At 36.7% G+C, this 23,312-nt stretch overlaps 1 long non-coding RNA gene across 2 annotated transcripts in view; it reads right to left on the reverse strand.

The window, feature by feature from the left end:
* Positions 1-15,385, reverse strand: part of LOC310901740 — a 50,031-nt gene extending 34,646 nt beyond the window's left edge. Inside the window, exon 1 of one of the 2 annotated variants that reach the window (XR_014586109.1) lies at positions 15,351-15,385. This is a non-coding gene — a long non-coding RNA (uncharacterized lncRNA). The remainder of the gene's footprint in view (positions 1-15,350) is intronic. The other variant, XR_014586110.1, reaches the window with a different exon arrangement.
* Between the last annotated feature and the right edge of the window lie 7,927 nt (positions 15,386-23,312).

The following is a 23,312-nucleotide window of genomic DNA, read 5'->3' on the forward strand; positions in this document are numbered from 1 at the left end:
CAGTCTGGGCCTGATGCCTGTGGTTTGACCACTGGAATGGGCTTTAGAAAGCTCTGACTTTTAGCTTTGTAATAGACCTTCTAAAAGATTCCAGCCAAGCTGAGCAAGGTCTCTGTGCCTTAGTTTCCCTACACACCAGAAGGATGTGATAATTCTTTCTCCACTTGTGTGGAAGGCTGGTAGAGGTTAATTGGTTGTTGTTGTTTTTGTTGTTGTTATTCTATGTTTGTTTCTTTTGTTGTTTTTTTTTTTTGTTTTTTGTTTTTTTGTTTTCTATAAATGAATATAGCTTGTGATGTGCCTAATATTATCTCAGTGCCTGGCTGGAATTCCTTGATGTCACTCTACTCAAAATAAGAACAACAAAACAAGCATAAAGATTTCTCTTTTTGAAGCAGGTGTGCCCTGGGATGCAGTATATATCGATGTTTCAACTTGGTTATCTGGTGTGTGCTTGCCCAAGCTAGACAGTGTCAGCAGACCATTCATTTCCAGAGCCAGACCTCCACACACCTATGTTGCATTGCAAGCAGCATCAACCCAGCATGAGCTCACACTGCTTCTGAAACTCCTCTATCCTTTAGGAAGGCAACAATGAGGCCATTGTGGGAAGAACTCACTCCTGTCTGCCCAAAAGTAACCATGTGGTGCTGTCACAGAGTAGATGGGACATGTTAGACATTCCGCCCAAGCACAGGCCATAATAGCACATTCCCAGAAAATGTAACATAATCTTGAGTCTAACAAGAGGCAGAGCAAAATGTTTCCCTGAATTGTGCTGAGTAGACCTCTCCATAGCTAGTCTGGAGAGATGCCCAAGCACTAGTATAGGCAGAGCTGATGTGAGATCAGGTCTGAGACTCTGCAGGGGTCAGGTCTGAGACTCTGCAGGGGCCAGAAGAGCCGAAATCACAAAGGCCTTACTTTATAGTTTGCACAGCCACAGTGTAGGCTGCTAATGAATGCATACCCATTTGGAGAACAGTAGAAGTATTTATTACTTGCACTGCAGCAGCACCTTTAAAATGGTCAGAAGAGCTTGAACTCCATGGAAGCTGTAATATCTGACTAGAAATCAGTTCAAGTGTATTTAAAACCATAACAACAGAAAATGGATTTTTTAAAAGAGAACAGGCCACTGTAGGGGTAAAGCAATACAAGAAAGTACAGCTCAGTATTATCTATGTGATTCTCTTTCCCTGCTCCTTCCAGAGGATTACAGTGCCAATTTGTAAACCGCTATAAGCCACTATGAAACCAAAGTGCCTTAACAAGAGAAAATTAGTTAAGGAAAAATGTAGCTTTCAAGCACAGGAGCAGGTAAACTACTTTCAAATCAAAAGTTCAATTTAATCTGAAAGGAAAACAAATCCATCAATGTCTATTCAATTTGCACTAAAGCCTAGAGGGACACTCAACTCAGTTTCAACTGTATATATATATATGCTCTTTAAGTCTTAAGCTCTCTTTTTTCTCAACAGAAGCTTTACACTGAGCTGTCTAATTTAATTTTCCTTTCACACATCTGTGCATGTCCAAAAACTTGTTAAAGTTTTCTAATAGACCTTTAGTTGCTCTGTATTTTTTTGGATTTTCTTGTATTCGTTTATTTTTTGTCTTAAAATCCAGGGTAGTTTTTCACTCCGCTTGACACTTGACATTTTAGTAATAGTGATGATCCCACACAGATTGTTCAAATGGAAGATGGCCAACTTCACCTTAGCAGTCCATTCTTTGCAGTGGGAGACCTTAGAAATGTATTCCCAAAACCTAGGTTAAGCATTGTCTTTACCATACAAGCTGAAAAATGTCTTGAAAAATGAAAAACAGCCTGAGAGAAATCACAGGAAAAGAGAAATGTGAGAAACCAGTGCTATGCTTTTCTGTTATTATTCAATATGCTTCTCTAACAGCGGTAGTCTGATAAGAAAATTAAAAGCTAAAGCAAGGTATAATTGGCATGTTCAGGAAAAATTTGACTTAAGATTGGCTGAGTGTAAAGAATGTGATTTTATTGTTGGGGCTCTTTTTCTTCCATCATCAGTTCTTTTGAAATATGTAGATTACAACTTTTCCTTTACTATAAACTAGGTTTTACTTCATTTTATTTTATTTGCTTATATTATGAGATTTCTAAATGCACAGAATTTCTTGTCAAGATAAGTTCATGCAATAGTTTCTTCTCCATTTAATATCAGTTCTTTACATGTTAATTTCTTACTGTATGCTGCTGTCATCTGAAGTCCCTAAGTAAAATAAGCAACCTGTAGAGACATGGATGACTTTCTGAAGAATAAACAAGTCAAGAACTGGACCTACCTTTTCTCTCGGAGAAGCACCTTAACTGAAACTTTCCTGTAGTTTTATAAAACAAAACAACAACAAACACAGCAGATATGTTTATTCTGTTCTTTTATCTTTCTATCCTTCTATTTACTCCTTTAATATTAAATAATCAGCCAAATGCTGAGAGTTTTTAAAAGAAAGAATAAGATTAATAACTCAAGGGTAGGTTTACATCGAAAGATCTTGTTCTATCAAACACTCAATTAAAGTGTCATAAGCCAAATAAAATTCCAAGCATCTGAAAGAGGGAAAAAATTCACATGCCTAATATTTTAAAGTAAAAGTACTTTGAAATTGGAGGAGGAATGGTTTTGCCTTTTCCTCTCAGATCAACACATTTACGTACTTCTGTATGCAGAGAAAGGAGCGGCATTCTTAGTGCTTCAAAAATCATTGGAAAGTAACCTTTTTCAATTTGTATCCTTAAGATAGATATATGATGAATTTTCTGTCATTTTCTACTTCATGGCATATTTTCAGTCCATGAATTTATCTCAACTTCTCATATATACAGTCTAGTGACTAAGCTTACTGTAGGTGTGCATAGTGTCTGTAAGTCAGCTATATAGCTGTGAAGCTCCAAGTCAAGCTTGAGAAATATTTGCAGTACAGTGGGGATTACATTACATGTTAAAGAAATCTATTCCATGTGTCTTTTCATGATATTTTGTCTCCTGTATGCCCAAGGACACTCTCAGCAAGTAGAAAAATAAGCAAAAGCTCATTTTGACCTTTGGATTGCTTGTTTGCTCATGGCTAGCCACAGTCAAAGACCATATTCCTCTTTCATGGAGTCCATTACAATTCTGCAGCAGCTCTCCCAAAGTCAATAATACCACAGCAGTCTTGTAACAGTATAAGGAAGGAAGAACTCAGCTCAAAGACTTTTCTTGTACACACATCTGTAGCTTGGGTGCACTCTTAGCTAACATTTAAACAACTAAGAGGCTTGACGATTAACATGCAAACAGTGTGGGTGAATTAATTTGTGTCTTTTGTCTTCTTGACCTCTTGACTGAAGCAACCTAAATGAGAGCTTGTGTTTAATCATAGAGGAACTCCCTGAAGAGACAGTGTATCCTCTGATACTCTTCATGCCAGCACACCAATTAGATGTCCCTTTCACAGAAGAACAAGCAGAATGCTTCATTCATACTGTTAGGATTTTACAGATTTTTCCCATGGGCAAAAAATCTTTAGAAGCACTCCTGTCCTTCATGTGTTAAATTGAAGCTTAACAACTTCCAGAACATGGATTGATCTTGTCATATCTTATCTGACCTGTCTTAGTAGTGTCTCTCACAAAGTTTCAAAACTGTACACCAAGCTGCCCAGGTCTTGGCATAAGAATCTTTGCAGAAGTGGAAAGGTAGGGAAAAAAAAAAAAAAAGGAATAACTAGCATAATTTCACATTTTTTTCTGAGACTCCTGATGTTATGCTTTCAATTAGTTTGTATGGAGAAATATAGGAAGATGGCAAAAAGATGTAAAAATGTTTTGCCGTTTAAAACAACTTTTAATGGTGAAATATTTTTAACTATGCTGAATTTCACTCTAAAATCATATGGGTAGAAATTCCTTATGGCAAGGCTGAAATTGTTGGTTGCCCCCAAGTGGTGCAGTATCTCACTGAATGTCAGCTCAGGAAAAAAAAAAAAAAAAAAGTTATTCTAAATTGTCCCAAAATGCAAATTTATTTTGTTTCCACTAAGCAAATGAATTAAAAAAAAAAATTATTTGTATCTCTGTTCCGTACCATGCTCACTCCAGGCTAGATTATACTGATTCAATGTGTCTGATTTTAAAGGGGATTGCTCAGGCACCTACCTGCTGGCACAGAGTTCAATTCTTTGTCTTCTTCAGGGCTTAGGCTGTCACAAATCATATCTAAGTGGTTCCCTAAACTCCTAAATTTACTTACAATACAATTTTAAGAGATACTCATTTTTGGAGCAATCAGTTAGTGACACATATAGCTGTTCTATAAGCAGTAGAATTTTGATCCATGGTATACAGAGAAAAATGCACTCCTGATGAAGGTTTGAAAACTTAGAACACTCAGAAAAATGAACCTTGCCAAAGGATCTGACAATGACTCAGATCTGACCAACTGAGTCTGAAGCCTGATACTTGGAAAGCCTTTACAAAGTAAATGATTTTTTCAATATCCAGAAATGGAGGAAATCGTGAAAATTTAATTAAACTGAGTCAGGACATTGCTGTTGGCACTGTTTTTACATGGAAGATATATGCATAGTACAGTGTCTAATAGCTTAAAAGATGCCTTAAAACGTGCTATTGGATCAGCACAGATGAAGCAGGAATCCAAGTTGCCGGGTGTTTTTCCATCAAAACATGCAAATGCTATCAGTATATCTGTTGTGGGTATTTCCCGGTGGGTTAATTAATGCTGTTTGAATCCTAATATAAAACAAACATCTGAGCGGTGCTCATATGGTTGGCAGTGAAAATCAGGCTTGAAAACTTTTTATTATGTATTTTTGCCTTTTTTTTTTTTCTGTTTAACAAAAAGTATTTTAGAATATGAGAAGCAAGATTTAGATATGCCACCAAGGTGCCTCATGGGAATAGCAGATCTGACACTTCACACTTCTACCATCCTCTGTGGGGCAGAATCCTAGCTACATTTTTTTTTCTATCTTACATAGAAAACTCAGATTCTGTAAAACACTGTGAATATTGTCTCCAGCAGAACTAATTTTATATCCAGATTCCTTACTTTCTGAATCACATACCTTTATAGTTTTAGTCTTCATATTTTTGTCCATGCTACTAAGCATGCACTGCTTTCCAGTCAAGATGTTTTTACATGTATATAATATAGGTAAACATTTATATATATTATGTCATCTGATTGAAAGAGAAGAGAAGAGGATTTAAAGTCTATTTGAATTGAAATTTCACAGATTCTTCTACCAGGATAAACTGAATTTTATAAAAATGTAGAATAACCCCCTGCCTATGCTGCTGTCTTTCACACGTACAGCAAAAATAATAAAATAAAATAAAATAAAAATGATATAAGGAATAATTGGTAGAATTCTCTCTCTGTGTCTCTGTCTCTCGCTCATTAAATACAAGTGTAAGAAGTAATTTGTTAGATAAAGCATTTCTGCTAGATAGCATAGTTTAAGAGGAAATCCATAATGAGTTAGGGATTTTCTTTAGGTTAATCCTATGTTTGTGGCAATGTACAGAAAACATGGTCAAAATGGACAAAGAAAACAGGAATGCTAGAAACACCAGCAGTTACTCAACACTCTGTAATTTGTCTTAAGTCTTTTTGCACTTTGCATTGTGCTTAATCAGAGACAGAATTCTGTTCAGACATTTCTGCAGTTTCTGACTCGAACTGAACATGTTTATATTAACTCATTGTCTTTTCCTGCCATTCACCTTGCTGAATCTTAGATAATGGACTGAGTCTCATGCAAATCCTCTGAAATTTACAGAGAACCTACATCAGATTTAATATTATTCTGAGAATGAAGACATGCTTCTTCCAACATCTTTAATCAATAACATTTTCATCAGTGCTTAGTATAGAGGAAGCACATGAAATAAAGGGTGGCGTGAAGGGATAAGGTGTTAATTATTAGTCCTTTTTACTCAGATTTATACATAAGTCCTAAATATAAGTCAATACCTGTCACATGAATAACTCAAGACAAAAGTCAGTTAAAATTTCAAGAGTTGATCATTCCCACTTGATTTTTCTGTCTTTCTTTTAAAGGTTGAAGGGGGTAAATGAGTTCTTTTGAGAAAGATGGGGAAGGCATGGGGATTTGGGTTTTATTTGTTTTTTACATTGTTCGTTTAGTCGGTATTTATAAATGTCATCTCTGTCTATTGGCATTTTCTTCCCTCAGGCTGCTGCAAATGAATTGCAATTGTTTTAGATGCCATTCAGTTTAATGAGAGACTTTAGGAAAAAAAAAAATTATCCCACACACAATTACACATAAGCATTTCTCTTTTGGATACAAAATTAAATACCTCCTTCTCTTGGTGCACAGGGATATTCATCATGAAAATAATCCAGTCGACCATTTGCTATCAGCTATAACCAGACAGCTCTGTTGGTGCGAGTGGCCCAAGAGTAACCTCTGCTGCCATTGGACAGAGCTGCCCAAAGAATTAGTTTTGCATCTGAGCATGGTGGAAAATGATGGATGGATCCAGCTAATATAAGGCAAATTACCTAGTGAAGAAAAACACAACAAAAAGCCCTGACTGTTGTCAAAACACCTTTTCTACTCTTGCCTCCTGGAAAAGATTTATACTTCCAGCCCTGATTTTTGAAGACTGTATAAACAAGGCCAGTCTTATGAAGTTTGTCCTCCTTCAGCCTCCCCTCCATATAACAATTTACTCCATCCAATTTCTCTCCTAAATACATCTGTGTTCCTCAAACACCATCAAAATCAGCCTAATTCTTCCCCTCCACTAGCACAGCGCTAGCATAGCTTTCCCAAATTTCATTTCCCATCCAGAGCTGGGACTACACATGTTCATTATCTGAAAATTTCCCTAAACATCTGACCAAAGATTCCAGCTACCAAGCAAATCAGGGCTTTCTGCTGCTATTCTTCTAATCTCGTGCATTTATTTATGCCAAATCCCTATTTGTCCAACCCATCTCTCACTCACACAGGCAATGGCAGTCTTCTATAGCCAGGAAGCCTGGTCTGCCTGGGAACCACACCTGGGGTGACTGTTCATTCAGCTGTCTCATAGCAATTCAGTGTTAAACTAAGGAGAAGAGAGATGTGGACACAGTGATAGTTAGCTCAAACTGGTAAGTCACTGTCAGCCTCTATTTCAAAAGATTACGATAAAATGATAATGGGAGACAATCAGAGAGGACAGCAAGATGGATGAGGGCAACGAGGAAAGGAATGAGAAAAGATGGAAGAAGGGAAGCAGCAGAATTTAAAATGGGGGGAAATGTTGCAAAAGGTACAATCTGATCATCATCAAGATATGCACCTACACACCAAGCACTAAGTAGAACGTAGTCTATGGCACCAGGTGAGATCTACTAGAAGGTAAAACTTCCAGAATATGTACAGTGGACAACAGTATTTTAATACTGTTTTGCTCCACGTGTTCTCTTCTATTGCACTGCTCTACTTGTTAATGTAGACCTTAATGACTATAGTAATGCCATAGTGTTAAGTCACTGATAAAAAAACTGAGAATCCCATTACGCAGGTTCTTTGATTAAGCCATAGAGCATTCAGTAGATATCCTGCTATTAATACATGATGTTATAATCTGTGGACAGGATGTAATCATATCCAAATTTATACAGAACACCATATTGCCTTTGAGTAAGAAAAGTTAATTTATACTACACCAGCCTTTTGGTTATGCATGTGTGTGCATCCAATTGCTCCAGGCTCCGAGTAAATGATATGGTCTAGACTTCAGGTAGTTCATTAGATCAATACTCTATCTCATTACATGGATGGAATTCACAGTGTCCTCCAAAACCCAATTTCATTTCTTTCACCTCTCAAATTAAACACTACCTTAAAGGTTTAGTTGATAGATGACTCTGTTTTACGTGATGATGTTCTTCAAGGCACGTGTGGCAGTATATCTTATCCTATTAGTAAAGATCATTAGCTACAGCATAATTGCCTCTCTATGACACATAATAGTTTCATCTATTTTTATCGTTCCTGTCCTGTAATTCAATTTCATGATTATGGTTTAACAAATCAAGGGGTACGGCAAACAATATATTTTAGCCATCATTTAAAGTAAAGTCAAGTTCCTGACAAGATACATAGGGTGGTGCTACAAGATATGTTTCCATTTGACTAGTTTTGGTTAACAGAAAAGTATGACTTACCCATTCTCTCCCATTTCTTAACATAGAAAAATACTGAATCAGAATAAAACATTGCTAGATTACACCCTCAATGCATTTAGTATCCTCCTGTTTCTTTAGGAGAGCAGCTGTAACTTGCTAGGGGCTTTCCAAACACTGAGGATAGTCCTTGTTTCTGGGAGATGTCAGGATTATGAGACACTGGCACTATGTAAGAGATGCCTAGTTAAGGCTTGTCCAGAAGACAGCTACTCCACAAAACTTTACTCAACAGACTCTAGCTATTTGGAAGCTTACAGAATACTCAAAATCCACCACAACAGTATGCCATAGAGAGGCATAGAGAGAGGAGGTAAAATTAAGAGTTGTGCTGCTGCTCTTGGGCCAGTATGTATCAGGAAAAAATAGTTACATAGTGAAAAACAGCTTTCTACACTAGTTTCAGAACTTATATGTGGAATACTCACTGCGCATTCACATATGCACACATATCCAGCGAGACCAAGATCTACTTGCTTTCATAAATTACCAGAGATTTCACCTGCAATGGTGTTTTCCTTGTAATTCTGAGAATCAAATTTGGGCCATTTCTCCCAGGCCATCAACTTTTCTCATTCCTTAACAAGCAGACCATTAAACCATTTCCGTCTCTCTTACTTACTCAGTTACATAAAATAATTACTCTTGGTTCCAAAAACTGTAATGGATGCTTTATCTCCTCTCCAGTGACCATTCACCAGAAAATATTACATGTAATTAAGAGCTCTGGAGAAAGAGAGAGAGAGAGAGCAATGATTCCCTGTATGTAGATGATTTTAAATGAATTCTGTATGAATATGAATTAATATGACTTAATACTAATTACCAGAGAGACATTAATGCTAGTATACCTAAGTAAACCCTGGCAGAAACAGTGACCAGCAACTACTAGTTATCTATACTGCTACCCAAAACTAAGCTATGTTTTTATTTGGGAGTGAAGTGGCAATAAATTGCTCATTGCAATATATGTACCAGTCAGATGGGCAGCTTTATGAAAACAGGATGAAAGTTCTGAAAAGTAGTTGAACGATGACTATGGAATATTGCTGAGCTCGTACTTGGATCTGTATTAACAGGTATTGCCATTTCCCTTCTGGCTGGATTCATCTTTTTCTCCTATACCTGTGTTTTAGGAAGGTCCAGCTTAGAGGAATGGTGATTTGGTGATGATAGTTCTTAGAAGTCTAATCAAAATCTTGAAAAGGTTTATTTGTTTGTTTGTTTTGTCTGACTATTGGAAAAGTATATATTAGGGGCCTTTACAGCAAGGCAATTAGGATTGCTAGAGCTACTAAATTTTTTTACCTACCAACGCTGTACATGCTGCTTTGCAAACATATGTGACAAAGAATGATTAGTTCTACCAAAACTGTCATAAAATGTAAGCATGGTTCCTACACATTACTTTCCCACTGCCTTACCTCCTTCACCTGCTGGGGAACTTTGTCTTAGTGATGGAAATCACTTCACTGTGTAGACAGTATGGAGACAGTAAATGCCAAAGTTTCTGGTGGCCTGATCTCTGGGCAATATATTTCCTAGGCAGCCTCAGAGCTTTATGTTCCATAGTTATGAGGAGCAGGATATTTTGTAAACCTGGGAATCCCAGGGCTTTCATCATTTTTAATTCTAAAATAACCTTCCAGATATTTTGTCTCAGATTCCTGCCCCAAGAGGGAGTTTAGGGCAGCCCCCTCAACAGATAACTGTAGGGAAAACTCTATTTATGGCCAGAACATTATTGTCTTCCACAGATAATTGAAAATTATGAGGGCTTTTTCTCTTAAAAGATTTTTTTTTTAATATCAATTACCTCCATAAGGCAGAAGTGTCTTTTCTGCCTGAGACTGTACTACCTTAATCTCCCTTCAGGCTCTCAGCAGGATTCCTACATTTCTATCCAAGATTCCCAGACAGTACTAAATATTTTCTGTTATATAATTATTCCGTACATGTGCAATAAGTCTTTTCCTTTGGGTTTACATTACACTTCCTGTGCTTGAGTAGCTCCAGGTGCTACAGTATAAACAGTTATGCTCATTCTAATAAATGGTAACAGAAAATAGATCCTCAAGTCCAAGAAATTTCAGATTCTAGCCAGTTCTCCCCATTCAAGGATGGATAACTTCTACCTTGTTAAAAATGAACTATTGCTATCTACATTGTTAAAAATAGACTAAATGGAAGTTGCACTTTGAGATGGGGTGAAATGAAAACTTGGAAACATTTTCACTTGAGAAGAGAGAAAGACATACATTTTCGCAAAATAAAATCAATTGGACAATGCTGCTTCACATTAACAAATGATCAATTATACTGTCAGATAATTAAAAGAAAGTTATTATTTCTATTCAGTAAATGTAAGATAGCCTTAACAATGTTGTTGAAAAGCATTCTCATGGATAGGTTTCCACACTCAAATATTGAGATACAAAAACAATCAGATATCTAATATGATTTGACTATGCCTGGAACAGGATGTTCAAGTTTCCAGCTGTAGAAACTAGAAAATACCTTGACACTCTCTGGTTCAGAGATGTAACACCTGTGTCTGTTTTATCTGCCTGCAAGACACAAGCAGAAGGAAATATTTCAGCAATAATCAGTTATAGCTGGTCTGGACAAGTTTGGCATTGAGTAGTGGAACTTGTAAGAGTATGTGTTGTTGTTTCTGCAAGTATTTTTTGATCTGATGTAAGGCCTTAGTGCAAATCTGTAGCTTATGTGAGGGTGTTTCTCTGAAGGTGGACTCCTAATTATCTTCTATGGCTCTGAGTTTTTATGAGCATGTAGGCTGAGAAGCCATTGGAGCCTGTGTATAAATGCTTATTGATGGGGGTAAGAGCTTTCATTTCAGTCCTCCTCTGTCTTCATAATTCAGGAGCAGTAGCAGCTAGGGCCGATGCTGAAGAAGGAAAAGATTTTATGGAAATCGAATACTAGGTAAAGGAGAAAAGATCTTTTACAGGAGGAAAATAAAGGATATATATAGGATTAAAAACAAACTAAAAAAAAAAAAAAAGAATTGGTGGAAACCAAGATTGATGTTTACAAAGTAGGAAACTATGTCCAGACTCGGTCATGCTTCTGGGTGGTCTAAGGCCATTCACTTCCTCTGTAATGAAAGTTCATATAAGATGTGGTAGTTCACATAAGATGACTTCTGCTGCTGGAAATTCATCCTTACTACTCTTCTTGTTTATCACTATTCTCCCTGTCTTCATCTCCCAGTGTTCTTAAATAGGTACCAGATATGAAGGAAACAGGGTGTTTTCTTGTTACCTTAGGGTGTTGTTAACTATCACCAGCTCAAAGGCCAAATGTTATTAGGAGTACAGGTAAATGAAATGTTGGAGTTCAGTGTGGGAGAGGAGGTGGAAATGCAACAGCAGCATCTCTGGGCCAACCTGAAGCATTGGTAAGTTCTGTGGGTCCTGACGCACTGATCGTAACTTCCCATACGTGAGGAATTTCTTCCTTGGGAGAGGAGATTGAACGTGTTACAAAATTGTTTCTGCATGAATAACCTACCCTGATTCCTGTCTTTGAGGAGACACTGGGTTGGACAACAAACTGCCTTCATGCAGAAAAATCAAGGGATAACTGATTGATATTGCTTGGAGGAGTACATACTCCTACCAGAACTAAATGAGAAAACATTTTGCCCACAACCCTCTGTGTAGCAACACACTCAAGCAAATGATTGTCCACTGAGAGTAGCATAGATTTGTTGCTCTGACTGCAGAGAGCTTAATGTTTTAGCAGCTTCCAGTAGTCTTAATATTGTGTGGCTGCAATCTGCCTTTGAAGTATCTGTATCTGTATCTGTATTTGCTGTGTCTTGTGGTATGCCTCAAGCTCAGAGATCCCACCTCAGTGAGCTTAAACTGTGGTAGAGAGTCAAGCTTTGTGTGGCAGTACTTGATTGAAAAACATTTCATCTAATTCATCTGTTTCAAGGACGGCAAAAAAAAATCAAACCTTCCCACGTACTCTTTATAAATCATCCTGGCTAAAACACTGGTAAATTTGTTATCAAAAATGCACCACCTTTTACTGCGAATTCCAAACAGCCAATACCAAAAGTCAGATCTGAACCTGTAGGGAAGATATAAATTGATCAGGCTTTTTGGGAAGCTATAAATTACAGGAAAGCAAGACAAGCCTCTTTAAAGCATTGACAACAAATATAAGAAAAAGATGATTGAACACAAAAATGCCAAAATATAAGTATGTTGTTCCTAGGAGAGCAAGGGTAATGAGAATTTTGCTAGCTTTGAATAACAGTGGTGGGGTTGTGGGGGGTGGGTAGTGGAAGAAAAAGACCTTAGAAAATTAGAAATATAGACAATGAAGGAAGATAAAACACTTGATGGTGTAAAGTCGTTCATGTGGTATACTAGAAATAATAATGATGAGGCAAAATGAGTCATAATCATTAGTGAATATTTAACTAGTATAGAATGACAACTAATACTACTATGCAACTTTATTAAGACATTCTCAACAACATGTCACCAACCCCATCTTAAATAAAAATGGAATATAAATTCAATTTAAAACCTCTGAATGAAGGATTGAATAAAAACATCTGGCTATGAGATCCATGCATGTGTTTGCAATAGATTCTATTTTAATGCCCTGCTATTGTCACCTTTTATCATCTTTGCAAGCCTGCAGAACCAAGGAAGGATAATGCACTATGCAATAAAGATATAAGGGATCTTCATGGGGTGTGAAAAGGTTCCAGATGGAGTCAGGAAGTGAGAGAGTTATAGAGGTGTTTTGTGTAAGTAACATGATGACCCACATTGGCTGGAAGCCCCAGTTCTCAGAGTATCAGAGTGAGCTGGGAAATAGTAGAAAAGGAGTGCTACAGAGAGGAGAAGCTTTGGGAATATAAGAGAGGACTGTTAGATGAACATTTTTAATAAGCTGGAAAAAAGGATAATTTTGTAAGCATCTGTGTCCAGCAAAGTTTGGTTTGCCTAGTACTCACTTTGAGAATACTGGTATTATTTCTCTTCCGTTCTGTTATTTCACAATGAGATAAATTCTAGCTTTCTGGAGATGTTATATCTTTCCTTAATTCATTGGTAGGAGTAACTGAACGCTGGTCTAGCATTGAGGGAACATCTGAACAAACAGTTAAAGGGAGAGACATGCTCTAAGATGACCAAAATTCACCCAGATTGGGGTGGTTTCTTGTGCCTAGTAAGCCACATCTGTAGTAAGCCTAAATTAATAGTATTAGATTAATTTTCTATAGATTCACCCTGTATATTCTTTTCTTCTTTTCTTTTTTTTCCCTACAGAACACAGTTGTGAAAAACAAACCTTTGAAACAACCTTTGCATGTATATGCTCTTCACAGGCTTCGTACCCATGTCATCTATATTAACTTTCCACGTGAAATCTAGCTAGAAGTCTTCAAGTGAATTGAAAGAATAAAACAATTGCCTCTTTTTTTTTTTTTTTTTACCCCACATTAACCTGAATAAATCATCAGAGCACTCTTCATTGGTTAAGAGCACATTTATCCCTTTTTTCTTTGGATAATGCATGAAACAAATGGGAGGTCAGGGATGTCTCTGCCAGCTCAGACCTGTAGTCCAGATAGTTCAGTAAGAAGATAATGATCAGTAGTGAACCAAAGGCAGATGAAAATTAACATGAAGTAAGGTGGCATGGAAGGGTTTTTCTATGAAAATACCTTGTCCTAACTTTTATACTTGTCCTTTAAGCACTGAAATTTGAAAGTTTATATCCATTTTAAAACTGATGCATTAACTATAAATTTAATATAAATAAAAAGATAAATTTTTAAAAAGCTTGCATTTCATTACTCTTCCCATTTATTCCTTTGAGATTCTTGATTTATATACATTTTTGTTCTTTTCTGCATCTTTTCAATTTAAGACTCATGCCTATTCCCAAAAGACAAAGTTAATTAACTAAAAATGAGGAGGAAAAAAAATCAACGCTTTGTTTCTGCATGCTTTCTACATTAGAGGGCAGAGTTCTACCTCATCTTTCTATTCATCTTTTATTTATTCATATATTTTTGATAAAATTAATTGGGAATTCATTAAAAAGTCTATGTTAGCTTCTTGGGGGAAGAGACTGTTTAATATACAAATGTGCTGATACAATATGTCAGAATCAATATAACCCTTATTTTGAGGCATTATTTGAGGAAAATTAACTCTGTGTCTCCATTCAAGCTTAATTTTGTGCTGCTACAAAGATGATACAGCAACTGACAAAGGTAAGAATATCTAAGAACCATGATATGAAAGAACTTATGAAAGAACTTCTTTTACATCTTTCTACATTTACTCAATTTCTGAACATTTTTTTTTGGGGGTGGGGGGGAGAGAATTGGCACTGAAATAAACAAGAGCTTCTGATCACTTTCAGTTACAAGATTTCAAAAAAGGAAAAAGTGTTGCATTACAAGAAAAGTTATGTGAGGGGATGGTAAATACCATTTAATAGTATGAAACATCCAAGTACAATTAGGAATAGAAGATGAATGAAATCAGTGTCTTTACTGTAACCTAACTACTTAATTAAAGGTTATTATCATCTGCTTGTTGTTGAGTCCTTGTGTACAGGGTAGTTACTCATTTTTCCGAGTCACACATCAAACCTAAGTGTGATAAATTATACTGAGAATTTTTAGGATGCACCCCAAAGCTGAAAATGAATAGTTCTGTATCAGTACTTGTTAAGTAACTTGTGGACATGATGAGTTATTCAGCATTAACCAATATTAAAGTCTGAAATGACTTTCCAAAATTTTCTTTAGTCTTGTTTTAAATGTTCAAAGTTTTAAATCAAAATAAAATGATTTAATTTATATAATTGTTGTGGTTTAACCCAGCTGGCAGCTAAACACCACACAGCCATTCGCTCACCCTCCCCCCTCCCTCTCTGGGATGGGAGAGAGAAACGGGAAAGTGAAGCCTGTGAGTTGAGATAAAGACAGTTTATTAAGACAGGAATATAATAATAACAATAATAATAATAGTGATAATGATAATAGTATTAATAATAATAATGTGTAAAAAACAAGTGATGCACAATGCAATTGCTCACCACCCGCTGACCGATGCCCAGCCTATTCCCGAGCAGCCGGCCCCCCCACCCCGGCCAGCCACCCCTATATATTGTTTGGCATGACGTCAGATGGTATGGAATACCCCTTTGGCCACTTTGGGTCAGCTGTCCTGGGTCTGTCCCCTCCCAGCTCCTGCTGCACCCCCAGCCTGCTCGCTGGCAGGACAGAGCAAGAAGCCGAAAAGTCCTTGGCCTGGTGTAAACACTGCTCTGCAACAATTAAAACATCAGCATGTTATCAGCGCTCTTCTCATCCTAATCCAAAACATAGCACCCTACCAGCTACTATGAGAAAAATTAACTCTGTCCTAACTGGAACCAGGACAATAATATTTTTCCCCATATTCTCTGTTTCACAAAGATTTTTTAATTATTCTTAACCAGACTGTTCTGACAGGAATACTGTTCTTTGTATCTCATGACCATTGTCCCATGTCTGCAGCCAGGCAGTAAATGATGAAATGTCTGCTATTTCACCCATAGAGCATGAGTCCCATAGAATGGGATGAGACACTGAATATCTGACTTGCATTCCAGCCCTCCCTAACTCTCCATGGCAGAGGGTTGGAACTAGATGATCTTTAGGGTCCCTCCCAAGCCATTCTATGATTTTCAGTAGGTTTAAGCTTGGACTGAACAGTAACTAGCATAATAGATTTGGAAGATATCTACAGAAAGCGTGTTGTCTGTATCTGCTTTCAAAGGCAGAGAAACTGCCTCTAAGTTACTCCTGACAGACATTCATTTACCTCCTCCTTAAAAAATCCCAGTGCTGAGGACTCTGCACCTTTCTTATGCAATCTATTCCTCCACTTCTACTTCCTTCTCATCAAAAAAGGTTCTCCTGAAGTCTAACCTCTATGCTTGAACAGAAGATGAATTTGAGTTAAGTGCAGTTTCCTCAGCCCATTTTCAATCTCACTTAAATCCAACAAATGTAAGTCAACTGGCGTCCCCCCATACTGCTCCTTCTCCTTCATAATATTGTCAAATTCATTTGCTTGTTTCAGTACCTGAGGAGCAAGACAACAACAGGGGAGCCAGTGAAAATGTCAGGAGCCCATCTCTGTATGTATGAACCTGTAACAGAAATCATGTTGAGATAAGGCAGGCTTCAGGCTGAGACATGAGTGATCCAGTCTTGCACACAGTGTTGATTTTTTCAAGCACTCTCCCAGGTATGTGCAACATGCACGTACTTTAATGTTGCCATTACAGTGTCAGAGTAAAACAGGGAGTGGGAAGTTGATGCATCACCAGGTGGTAGCTTAACTAAATAATAACCATTGCCCTATTTAATTTGCATTGTGGCAGCACTGAAGGACCCCTCTAGAATGTTTTTCAGGAGAAAATCATAAAGCATTTTATAAATAGTAGCTAAATACGTATCACAGGCTGGAGGTGCTTTTTTTTTTTTTTTTTCCTCTTTCAACTAGAGAAACCTACAGCATACAGTTGTCTTTCATCTTGTTAAGCAAGCAGTCTATAGGAGAGACAGTGACAAAGTACGAAGCAAGTGACTACTCATCTCACACCCATCCTTCCTTCTTGAAACAAAGGAGCTAGTTATTTTTCTTGTGTAGAAAAGACAAGTACTGTTTCTGCTCTACTAGGGTGACTGTAGGAAGTGTTGTATTGATCGTATCTCCTCAGTGTGAGAAATGGAAAACAATCTGTAATTTCCTGCCTAATAATTCTGAGTATGATGAATCAGGAAGCAAGTCCTAACTAACTTTACTACGTGTCCTTACTTCTCACCTGAGAATAGCATAGAAATAGTCAGCACTATACCCTGCAATAAATGTATCAGTTTGGATACATTAACCAAGTCCTTATCCATTCATACATTTTGCTTCTGTAAACTGGAGTTGCTCATTGGGTTAAAGATCTTTATTTGAGAACAAACACACACCATGATTCTAAGCCAGAACAGATGGATCTAGTTTAAAGGCATTTCTTCATTCCCTCAATCTCAGCTCAACTATTATCCTTACTGCTGTCACAGAATCACAGAATCACAGAATCGTCTAGGTTGGAAGAGACCTCCAAGATCATCTAGTCCAACCTCTGCCCTAACACTAACAAGTCCTCCACTAAACCATATCACTAAGGGCTACATCTAAACGTCTTTTAAAGACCTCCAGGGATGGCGACTCAACCACCTCCCTGAGCAGCCCATTCCAATGCCTAACAACCCTTTCGATAAAGTTCTTCCTAACATCCAACCTAAATGCTGCCTTCTCTCAATCTGAAGAATTCAAACCAAGTCACGCGCATTCCAAGAGTTTTCACTTGTCCCTGCATCTTAGTTTCATCCATATAGGATTGAATTTTGTAAATGAAAAAGAAATACGAATCTATTGATTTTTCACAGTTTCAGAAGACACTAGAAACCGACATGTTTTATTTGGTTTCAGTCTCCTCACAGAGAGAACATACATTGGAAACAGGTGACAATCTGAATGATGGATTAAGAGGCCAAGTGGTTTTGCAATAACCTGGTGCCTGAAAATGCTGATTTTCTAGTCAAATCCGAGGTCCCCAGTAATCTCTCTACTTGACCCCAGGCAACTCATTTGATCTGTCTGTAATTTTAACTTTTCCATTAAAACATGAGTAGTATTCCCTTTATCTGTGTTGACATTTTAAGTAATAAAATCTTTGAGGCAAGCAAGTTGTATTTCATTTGCACAGATCTTTGCTCAGTTTAGAAATATGATCAAAAAAACATCATTTCATCCTCTTTCACACTTGTTACTGAAATTTAATACAGAACTGATGTATAACTGATAAATGTCTCGATTACACTTATTGTAGAATTGGGAAATAGCCATATTACCTCATCACCATATCTGAAATACAACAGCAGAAAAGTTCAGTGGAAGACTGTATGCTCCATTTAAATGATACCTTGAATTTCATCTTAAGTGCTTATATTTCTAATGCCGCAAATGATGTAAAGATTAGACATGAAAAGGTAAGACAGCTGGCAGAACTGTATTCTCTCTAAAAGCTCATGAAAATATGGAAAGAAGTATCAGGAAAGGAAATATGGAATGGAAATGAGAATAACTGCAGAACTATCTTCCTAAAATGACCTCATTAAAAAAGCCAGTTACATGTTTGCTAAACTCCTGCTGAGATGACATTAAACAAAAGATCCTTTACAACTGGAAGATATTAAAGGATACAACATAGTAATTCCACATGCCCTTTTCAACATCAGCTGAAACAAATATAATATATTCCTTTGTAAATACTACACTTCATGCTGTTCAACGACTGTTTCATACTTGCCCATCTTTCACCTTGATAATGTGATTATAATGGTACAAGGTATTCCACATAGATGCAATTTAACTGTCTACATGTTTCCTAGTTAGAGTGTACCTTGTACTTGACCCAAGTATTGTATAGTTATTAATAGTTATCCTGTGGGAAGTCTCACTGATATATTTACTAAGTTCACATTGTTCTTACCCTCAGTAAAAGAGAGGAAAAAAATAATAATTCCATTGAGAGTACCATCTAAACAAATCACAAAAATTAAAAATGAGTGTGGATCCTGAGTGCAAAAAATTAATAGAAAATCATGATGATTAAATGTTGTGATCGTATTTCACTGAAAGTTCTGAAAAAAAATCCCAAAGATAGGGACTAGTATTCATACATTTTGGAAAACATATTGAGATCTTAGCTGCTGAAGAGAAGATCTTTCTTCCAAAACTTCCATGAAGCAGTGTCCATTTCTATTACTGAAACATTTATCCCCTTACACTTTTCTTGACTACAGGTTTATGTTTCTGCAGGTTTCCCAGAAGGATTTGATAGATTGGCACATTGCCTGGGGTCAGTAATAATGGAACAAGTTTATCATGGTGCAGTCCCTCCCTGACTAGAACAGTTAGATTCGATTTTCTGTGTTTATATACACTGACCACCATGTGCTTCCAGCCTCCATATATTCTAAAATAAATTAAGAAAAAAAATGACCATAAATAAATAAATACAGAAAAAGAACATCTGAGAAGAAAAATACATATTTCACGTTCCTTTCCAAGTATGAGTCTTCTTGAGAACTAAATTAATCTTGGAAACCTGATAGATTTTGGCTTTTGGAAGCAGTGTTTTGATCTCCCAGCCAAAAGAGAAGCTCCACAGATCTAGTATTGTACATATGCTGTGTGAGGAACCCTCCTTTTGAAGAGTTTCCAGTCTAAAAAATCTACGAGGCAAATTATGAAAGGAGAATGAAAGGCACAGTGAAATGACTTCTATTAGAAGACAGAAAGAGAGATTTCAGTGACTCCATTCCCATTTCTTTGTTCATGAAAGAGTGTTGCCTCTGTAGGGAAGCTAAACTTACTGGAGATATGACAGAAATCAGGTGGATGTTGGTATTTTTCTCTATATATTCCTAGAACAGTTCCCTATAGATTTCTATATCCCAGAACAAACGCTGCTTTAATGATTTAAAGCAGGAATCTGAACACCAGTCACATAATGCTTATCTCTGGAGCCTGTTTCTCCTAAAATAATATCTTATTCTTCATATTCCTCAAACAGCAACAATTAAAAAAAATAATAAAAAAAAGAAGAAAAAAAAATCCCAACCAACTTATTCGACATATATATTCAAACAAAAACTCACTTTCACTTCAACCCACATGTTCTAATTTACATATTTTTTATACTTCTCTTACCATTCATGCATACCTGCAAAAGATCAGAGGCAACATTACCATTCTAACTTTAAGTCTACTCATGAAGAATCCATACCACGTAGCCTTTATTTTTCATCAAAACAGTGCTTATAAAGAACATAAGAATACAAAATAACCACAAAAGATGTCCCCTATGAAAGGTCTTATTCAATCTTAGACTAGTATCTACTTTTCATTTGAGGATGGATGTTTTGATTGAAAACTTTAAATGTGGTACGTGTCAGCCATTATCATTAGTATTTACTAAAGTCATGAGAATAAAACAGACAAACACTGGAATTTTCAAAGGACAATAATGCAGTCAGCCCCTTCACTTCTATAGAATCTTTTGAGTGCCTAAGCTTCATCCATTCCGGTTTACACTAAAGCCTTTTCTATAATGACATTCCAGACAATAGCACAACACTTTTCTTTTTCACTGCTGAACTCTTGATCTACCGTCTTTACTGTGTTTCTTTTTATAAATAATTTTATGGTCAAATACCCAGCTGAAATTTAAATAAAATGAAATCATGACTTCTTTTCACCATTAGCCCAAGATAACATAATAGCATTATGACAGGTGAAGGTTAACATTTCTAGTGGAACTTTCATTTAAACCATCTCAAAGCAAGATGGCATGCATAATTGCTTTGCACCAATAGAGGAAATAACTCCCATTAATCCTGCAGTGAAGGTCATAGAAACATTGCACTGGCTCAGAACAGTTGCAGAATGAAGACAGAAGAGAACGACTGAGTCATTTAATTCATTCACCCCTACCTACCAGCACAACCTCAGGAAACTATTTATCTAGCCAGTACAGAATTATTTCAGTTATAACTCACTAGCAAATGGAAATCAGTTTAGAAGAAGTAAAAGGGAGGTGAGTCTTTGTTAAGAGTTAAAAATGTCTTTAACTTGTTTTGAAAAAAAAAATAATGCTAATTTGGACCTGGTCCTATGATAAACAATACTTCCCTCTTCCAACAATATACAGAAGGAAGTTCTGGTGAAGTGAGAATCAGGCCTTCTATTTTTAATTATTTTTCATTTTTGCTATTATTAACATGCCCTTGTTCCCTGTAAAAATACCAGGAGACAATCTATTCTCATGGTACTTCTGGCCCAGTTTTTCAGACCCAAGAGAATCTGTTAGTTTGGAATTCAATGATTAGATGAACAAAACCAGAACTCCATCATTACTTTTTACTTTCTCATAAAAGGTAAAGAACTTGAACTTGCACACTATGGACATGCAGGGCGATCAGTCCCTGCTTCTTGGAGTCACAATAAAGCCATGACTTTCCAACTGTAGTTTTCGTTTAGTTAATGTGAAGCAGAAAGTGGATAGGTATGGAAAAGTCACAACCTTAATTGAATATGCCAAGCCACAGCAGTATTGTGTGAAGGTCAATACTGTGTAAATAAATGCTCCAGTACTTGTTTTTTATGGTGGGCGTATGAGGAGTCTAAATGCTATGCAAACAATTAGGATTGATTTAATTATGTTCAGGGGCTTCTTTCTTTGTTTGTTTTCAGTTATTAAGAAATGATCAAGTCTCTCAAAGCAAATACATGGAACTTCTCAGGAAGTCTCAGCAGAAATGAAATTTCTGTGTAACTTCCAATATAAGACATCCATTTTTCCTGAAACTTGAGAGATTTCTTTCTAAATAAAACAGTTGCTCTTTTCTCACCTGAAATTCATAATGAAGTCAATCCATTTGTACCTACACAGATCAGTTCTGAAGTATTTAAAAAGTGATTAGAACAACCTTATAAGAACAGCTAGCAATACAGGGTGATATTGATCTCCAAGAGTGCCATTAAGCACAGATTAAATAAAAATAAAGATATGACTGTACCAACAAGTATATAACCTAGCTCAGGACAAGTATTTGGGACAACAGCTTGTGTCCCAAAGGCAAATTTTTTGAATTGGACAGCAGATAATCATTTCACTCTGACACAAAACTAAGTTGCTGCCAACTCTTTCAGCTGATTCTTGCCTTTGTGAGGACATCAGCATCTCTAAGTCATTCAGTAATTCAGAAAACTGATCCAGATAAAACAAACAAACAAACAAAATTAACTTTCAGACAAATCAGTCTTTGAGTCAATCCAGCATGTGCCCCAAAAACATTATGCCAGCACAAGCAAACCAACAGAAATCTGTGCCCTTGCCTGGGGAAGAAGAACAGAGTCTTCCCTTTCACTGAGAAATGGCATTTATATCATCTTTAAGTGACACAGTTAAAGTGCAGGACTGAACCAGTTTTAATTTCTTCCATGTGCTACCATTCCACAACCATAGTAAAAACCCTTGTTTCCAGTTTTGCTACTGGCTCACTACTTTGGCTTATTTGGGCTGAATTTATCTCCCTTTTGACTAGCTTGCTGTACTCCCATATGTACTATTTGTCTCTGCAACAACAACAACAACAAAAGTGACTTCATTTCTTTGGAAGATATTTCTACCAATTAAAATACTCTACTTCAATCTTCATCTAGGACTTTCTACTAGACCAGTCCAGGGTTATTAACCCTGGGAATCTCATATCAGTGAAAGTCACAGCAGAGGTGTGTTAGAGCAGCATGATACTTTGGTACCAAAACAATATCATATCAGTTGAACATCACAGCTAACTATAGGACAGAATAAATTCATTGATCAGTCGTTGATAGTTGACAAATGCTGTATGACTCTTTGCCTTCCAGTGGGCTTCTTACATGGCTAAGCTCCCAGATATTCCACTGGCTGATGGTGCCGCAGCTGATCGTTTACTTTTATAGTAGATGTATTGTGATGTACTGGAATGAATCACTGAAATAGGTAAAGGAGTTTAAGACTTGAGAGTACATCTCAGCTGATCTAATTGATTGTGTTTGATTACATGTGACAAAATCTCAAATGCTGTAAACTAACTGCATTGATTTGAGTAGAGTTAACACCTATATATAAACAACTTTGGAGTTGATGTGTGAACCTGGAGAATCACAGCTCCCAAAAAGATTTAGGTAAGAAAAATGATTCTTTTTTTTTTCTCTGCTGCTCTTTTCAGGACATATTCAAGAACATACTGAGTTGTAAAACCTCTTTCCTATACCTGTCCTATCGAAATATTGGGTACCAGTTATGCAGATTTTGAAATACATAATCACATATACTTAATGCAATTTAAACCATCTATAAATATCTCTTTTTCTCTGCAAATAGCAAACCTTGCTCTGTGTC

This window comes from Anser anser (genome assembly GCF_964211835.1).
Source record: "Anser anser genome assembly, chromosome: 6".
Lineage (NCBI taxonomy): Eukaryota > Metazoa > Chordata > Aves > Anseriformes > Anatidae > Anser > Anser anser.